Here is a 6,410-nt window from a genome sequence, read left to right on the forward strand (position 1 = left end):
ATCTATCCATAAAAAAATAAAATAATAATTATTATTAATTATACAATAATACTTGTTGGTCGAAATATTCTATTTCGAAAAATATTGAGTTTAGAGGATAATAGATTTCTATTTCGAAGAATGAAGGATTACATCAAGACAGATTTATTGAAGAATGAGAAACAGAGATTAGTCGACGCACTCAGTTGAAGAAGAGAGGTTATTCGAAGATGATTGATAGAACCGCTTGAACTTAAAAAGGGGGATCGAATCAAGTTATTTCAAAACTGAACTTCTTTTGCTCTGTTTTTGCGGAAGCTCAAATGCAGGAGATTTTTTTGTTTTGTCTCATGTGCAGAAAAGAAACAGAGAAGGAAAGAAGAGAAATAGGCCAGTATGTATCCTGGTTCGGATTCTAAGTGCCATAAATCCTACATCCAGTCTCCACCACAACCATGGTGAAATTTTTACTATAATCCACTTATTACAATCACCAATACTATTGAATTACAACCTAATTCAACTAGTATCTACCATTAAGCTTTTTTCACCAAAGCTTAGCTACCTAAAGTGTTGTCCCAACTTGGAAGGGAAATCTAAATAGATTCAAACTCACCAAGTGCTAACCCAATTTGGCAAGGGGAACTAGTCCTAGTTCAACAACTTAATTACACATAATTTCAGTGGCTCTTTCATGCATCTTTTTGCCTTTTCTCTCATGGCTTTTCACTCACATTTTCAGCCTTTTTTTCAATACAAAAGATGATTCAAGATAGCCATAACAAAAAATCAGAAATGAAACTCGAGTAGAAGAAAAAGAATTCAGCTCAGTAGTTGAGATGATGCTCTTGAATGTGCTCTCTTTTACCTGACTTCAAATGTTGAGGTGAGGCTTCTTATATAATCAGCTTGCTCTTCTAATTTGCACTCCATTGCCTCTTCCAATCCTTCGTACCATCAACCCGTTGGAACTGTCTCTGAGGGCATGCAGTCCTTGCTCCATTCTGCTGCACTACCACTGCTTGTCGAGGAACCACTCTACCACCTCTGCTGTCCTTTGATTTGCTTTCTTCTATGGCATGTATTTTCTTTTCTCTCTGCTCCATTACCTTTGCTATACGAGGAGCTGCTCCACTACTTCTACTATTGTGCAAGTTTGTGTTTTGCTCTCTCATATTCTGAGATTTGCTTTACTGATGTTCTTGGAGTGATGTGTTGATGTCCTTGTGTCTTGAGAGTGTCCCAGCTGTCCTTTATTATTGACATATGTCCTTTTCTTCTTTATGTTCCAACCACTAACATTCGGTGCTCTCTCTCTTGGCTCATTTGGTTACCCATTCAAATACAAAGGGTTGATGCATTATGAACTTAAGTGTTGGATCTGTAGCATGTTAAGTAGCTGAAGCAATGCTAACTTGGGTTGAAGCAATATGAACTTGGACAATTGGGCCTGCATTACTTAAAACACACATTAAACCAATTTCAGGCTCTTACCCAAATAATATTTGTCATCATATATTAGTCCAAATTTAAACTTATCTCAACAATTTCTCCCTTGATGACAAACGTGATAAAAGATGATAATTGAATTTAAAAATTAATTTAAATGAGTTGAGAGCACTTCCCTTTGAAGACTATCTGAAGTGTGTAGTACTCCCCCTTTACTGTTAGCATTTCTCTCCCTTAATCATGGCTTTCCTCTTCAAGTGGATAAAACTTAAAACAGCTAAGAACAATTTCTAAAGCAATATATCACAGTAACAATAACACTAAGCACAGAGCAATCAACACAACCAAAGCACAAAGCACAGGCAAGTTAAAGTTAAGCATAGTAATAAATAGTAAGCATCATTGTCCTTAAACTAGGAGCAATCTGATGGCTTCCATTCGAGCTACAGGTGCAAAGGATTCATCGAAATCAATCCCTTCCTCTTGATCATAGCCTTGAGCAACCAATCTTGCTTTGTTTCGGACAATGGTTCCATCTTCACCCAACTTGTTTCTGAAAATCCATTTCGTGCCAGTGACTTTCTTTCCATTTGAGTGAGGCACTAAGGTCTAGACTTGATTCTTCTCAAACTGCTGCAGTTTCTCTTCCATGGCTAATACCCAAGATGGATCAGCAAGTGCTTCTTGGATATTTGAGGTTCAATCTTTGAAATAAGAGCTATGTTGTTGGATTCAGCTCTTTTCAAAGATGATCTTGTAGCTATCCCTTTGGAAGGATCACCTATAATGAATTCCTCAGGATAATTTCTCAAAAATTTCCATTCCCTAGTCCTTTTGGTTTGAGTTGAGGATTCAGGTTCCTCCTGATCAACAATAGCCTCTGCATCAAAATTGTTTGCTGCAACAGGAGCAGTTTCTTGAGAACTCGAATTTTGAGGATCTGACTCAGTAATCTTGGGCAATTCAGCTTCAAAAGTTGGACTATCATTAATGCAAATACTAGGAACAGAGTTAGATTCACAGAATGTGACATGCATGATTTCCTCAACAGTTTTGGAGTTCTTGTTATATACTCTATAAGCTTTGCTATTAGTGGAATAATCAAGAAAAATGCCTTCATATGTTTTAGGATAAAATTTTTCAAAATTTTCTTTGATATTCAGTATAAAACATTTGCAGCCAAACACACGAAAGTAATTAAGATTGGGAGGATGTCCTTTCCAAAGTACATATGGAGTTTTCTTCAAAAAAATTCTTATGAGGGTTCCATTTAAAACGTAACAAGCTGTATTCACAGCTTCAGCCCATAAAAATTTTAGAACCTCATATTCACACAACATAGCTCTAGCCATTTCTTGTAAACTTCTATTTCTTCTTTCCATAACACCATTTTGTTGTGGTGCTCTAGGACATGAGAAGTTGTGTGATATGCCTAGTTCATCACAAAAAGATTCAAAGTATTGATTTTCAAATTCTTTGCCATGATCACTTCTAATTGAAATAATTTTTAAACTCTTTTCATTTTGAATCTTCTTGCTTAATTTTTCAAAAATAGAAAATTTTTCATGTTCATGAGCTAGAAAGAACACCCAACCAAACCTAATGTAGTCATCCACAATAACCATTCCATAACTTTTTTCTCCAAGACTTTGAGTCCTAGTTGGTTCGAACAGATCAAGATGCAACAACTCCAATGGTTTCTTAGTTGAGACATCTTCCTTGGGTTTGAAAGAGGTTTTTGTTCATTTACCTATTTGACAAACATCACAAGTGATGTCCTTATCAAATTTAATATTAGGAAGACCTCTTACTAAGTCCTTTTTAACAAGATTAGAGATTTGGAACATGCTAGCATGTCCTAATCTCTTATACCACATCTATTTTTCAGATTCTATTGAAGAGAAACAAGTCACATTTTGAACTTTAAGATAATCTAGTGTGAGACCATAAACATTGTTACTTCTTTTGGCAACAAATAAAACAGCCCCTGTTTTCTCATTAATGACCCTACAATCTAATTTCTTAAAAGTTATAGGATATCCAGGTCACACAATTGACTTATGCTCAAAAGATTATGTTTTAACCCATCTACCAAAAAGATACTATCAATGCAAGTAGAAAAATCTTTGCCAACCTTACCAATGGTAATAATTTTACCTTTACCATTATCTCCGAAAGTGACAAATCCTCCATCATACTTGTTGAGTTTGATGAAAAAAGTATCCTTTCCGGTCATATGCCTTGAACATCCACTATCAAGATATCACATGTCCAATTTCTTCTTAGATGTAAGGCAAACCTGCATGTTCTTCAACTAACCTTAGGTATCCAAATCCATTTGGATCCTCTTATGTGAAATCTTCTTGGTTGCCCAAGAGCATTATAATCATGAAAAACTTTATATAATTTACTATCATTACCAAAAGACCTTAGAAAGATGAAGCATTGTTGAGGATCATGACCTTTTCTGTTGCACTTATAGCAATGGTTAGTTCTTGCTCACTGATTTTTGTGATTTACTAAAAATTTTTGGTTTGAAAATCTTGGAAGAGGAAGCTTCAGATTTTTTAACATTTTTGTTTGAAAACAGCCTTACTTTCATCTTTGAATGCAAGTCCATATTTTTCACAACCAAATATTTGACAAGCAAGTAATTTTTATCAAGATTTTATGAACTTTGAAGAAATTTTGCTAAGTCTTCATTAAGGTTTTTAATTTGTTCATTCAGCCTTTTATTTTCAGCAATCAAATCAGTGGAGGCAGTGACCATATGCTTGAGTTTGAATTTGTTTAATTCAGCTCTTAAAGTATTGTTTTCTTCTTTTAAAGAAATTTCATCACAAGCTTCGGTTGCCTTTACTTTTTCCAGTAAAAAATCATTTTCAGCTCTCAATGCTTCATTATCTTTCTTGCATTTAACATATTTATCTAAGAGTTTCTTAGAGTTCACAGTAAAGCCTTTGATAATGTAGTGCAATTCATCAATAGATAGGTCAGAGAGATCTACCTCATCTTCATCATCGTGATAAGCCATCAAGCATAGTTGAGCCTCTTGATATGAGTTTTCAGAACTGGTGTCATTTTCAAAGTCTTCCCATGTTGCCATCATCACTTTCTTTTTGTTCTTCTTTGATTTTTCGCCTTTCCTTAATTGAGGACAATCTGACTTGAAGTGACCCGGTTCCTTGCAGTGGTGACATGTGAACTTGGCTTGATCCTTCTTGAAGTCTTTGGATGGAGAACTTCCTTTGCCTTTCGTTTTTGAATCTCAGTAATCTTCTCATTTTTCTTGCAAAGAGCACCATTTCTTCATCTGAGAAACTGTCATCCGATTCCTCTTCTTTGGCTATCATTCTTGATTTTAGTGCTGCATTTTTCTTTTTGTCATCTTTGTCTTGAGACATGTGAGTGGTCTCATGGGCCAGCAGCTTGCCTCTTAGCTCATCATATGTGATTTTGATTAAATAATTTCTTTCAGAGATGGCTGTGCTTTTTACTTTCCACTTCTTCGTAAGACTCCTTAATATTTTCCTCACCAAGGTTTCTTCATAAAAGCTCTTTCCCATGGCATCCAGATTGTTGATGATTATTGAGAACCTTTCGAACATTTAATCGATGTTCTCTTCCTCTTTCATGTTGAACATTTCATACTCCTTCATCAGCATATCAATTCTGGTCTCCCTTACTTGTTTAGTGCCTTCATGGGTGAGTCTGACTGTCTCATATTTCTTTAGCCATCTTGCACCTTGATATTTTTTTTGTATTCTTCAAAAATTATTGCGCAGTGCATTAGGTTGATTGCCTTTGCATTGAGTTCAACCTTCTTCTTTTCTTCCTCTGTCCACTAATTGTTTTCTTTTGCCACAACTTTTTCATCAGCGTTTTGCTTAGTTGGGACATCTGGTCTGTTGAGAATAATCTTCCAAATGTTATAGTTGATTGACTGCACAAAGATTCTCATTCTCTCTTTCCAGTAGTAATAGTTGCTACCATTGAAGTAGAGAGGTCTGTTATTTGACTGACCTTCAGTGAGCATGAACGCCATGATGTTAGGACCCATATTGTTGGCCATGGATCTTTACTCCAAGCTGTGAAGCTTAATTCCTTGAGACCTTGCTCCTGATACCAATTGATGGAACTACTTGGACTTGAAAAGGGGGTGTTGAATCAGGTTAGTTCAAAACTGAACTTCTTTTGCTCTATTTTCGCGGAAGCTCAAATGTAGGAGATTTTTTCGTTTTGTCTCATGTGCAGAAAAGAAACAGAGAAGGGAAAAAGAGAAAGAAGCCAGCATGTATCTTGGTTCGGATTCTAAGTGCCATGAATCTTACATCCAATCTCCACCACAACCATGGTGAAATTTTCACTATAATCCACTGATTACAATCACTAATACTATTGAATTACAACCTAATTCAACTAGTATCTACCACTAAGCTTTCTTCACCAAAGCTCAGCTACCTAAAGTGTTGTCCCAACTTAGAAGGGGAATCTAAACAGATTCAAACTCACCAAGTACTAACCCAACTTGGCGAGGAGAACTAGTCCTAGTTCAACAACTCAATTACACAAAATTTTGGTGGCTCTTTCATGCATCTTTTTGCCTTTTCTCTCATGGCTTTTCACGCACATTTTTAGCCTTTTTCTCAATACAAAAGATGACTCAAGATAGCCATAACAAAAAATCAGAAATAAAGCTCGAGTGAAGAAAAAGAATTCAGCTCAGTAGTTGAGATGATGCTCTTGAATGTGCTCTCTTTTACCTGACTTCAAATGTTGAGGTGAAGCTTCTTATATAATCAGCTTTCTCTTCTAATTTGCACTCCATTGCCTCTTCCAATTCTTCGTACCATCAACCCGTTGGAGCTATCTCTGAGGGCATGCAGTCCTTGCTCCATTTTGCTCCACTACTACTGCTTGTCGAGGAACCACTCCACTACCTCTGCTGTCCTTTGATTTGCTTTCTTCTATGGCATGCATTT

This window comes from Arachis ipaensis, chromosome B05 (genome assembly GCF_000816755.2).
Source record: "Arachis ipaensis cultivar K30076 chromosome B05, Araip1.1, whole genome shotgun sequence".
NCBI classification, from domain to species: domain Eukaryota; kingdom Viridiplantae; phylum Streptophyta; class Magnoliopsida; order Fabales; family Fabaceae; genus Arachis; species Arachis ipaensis.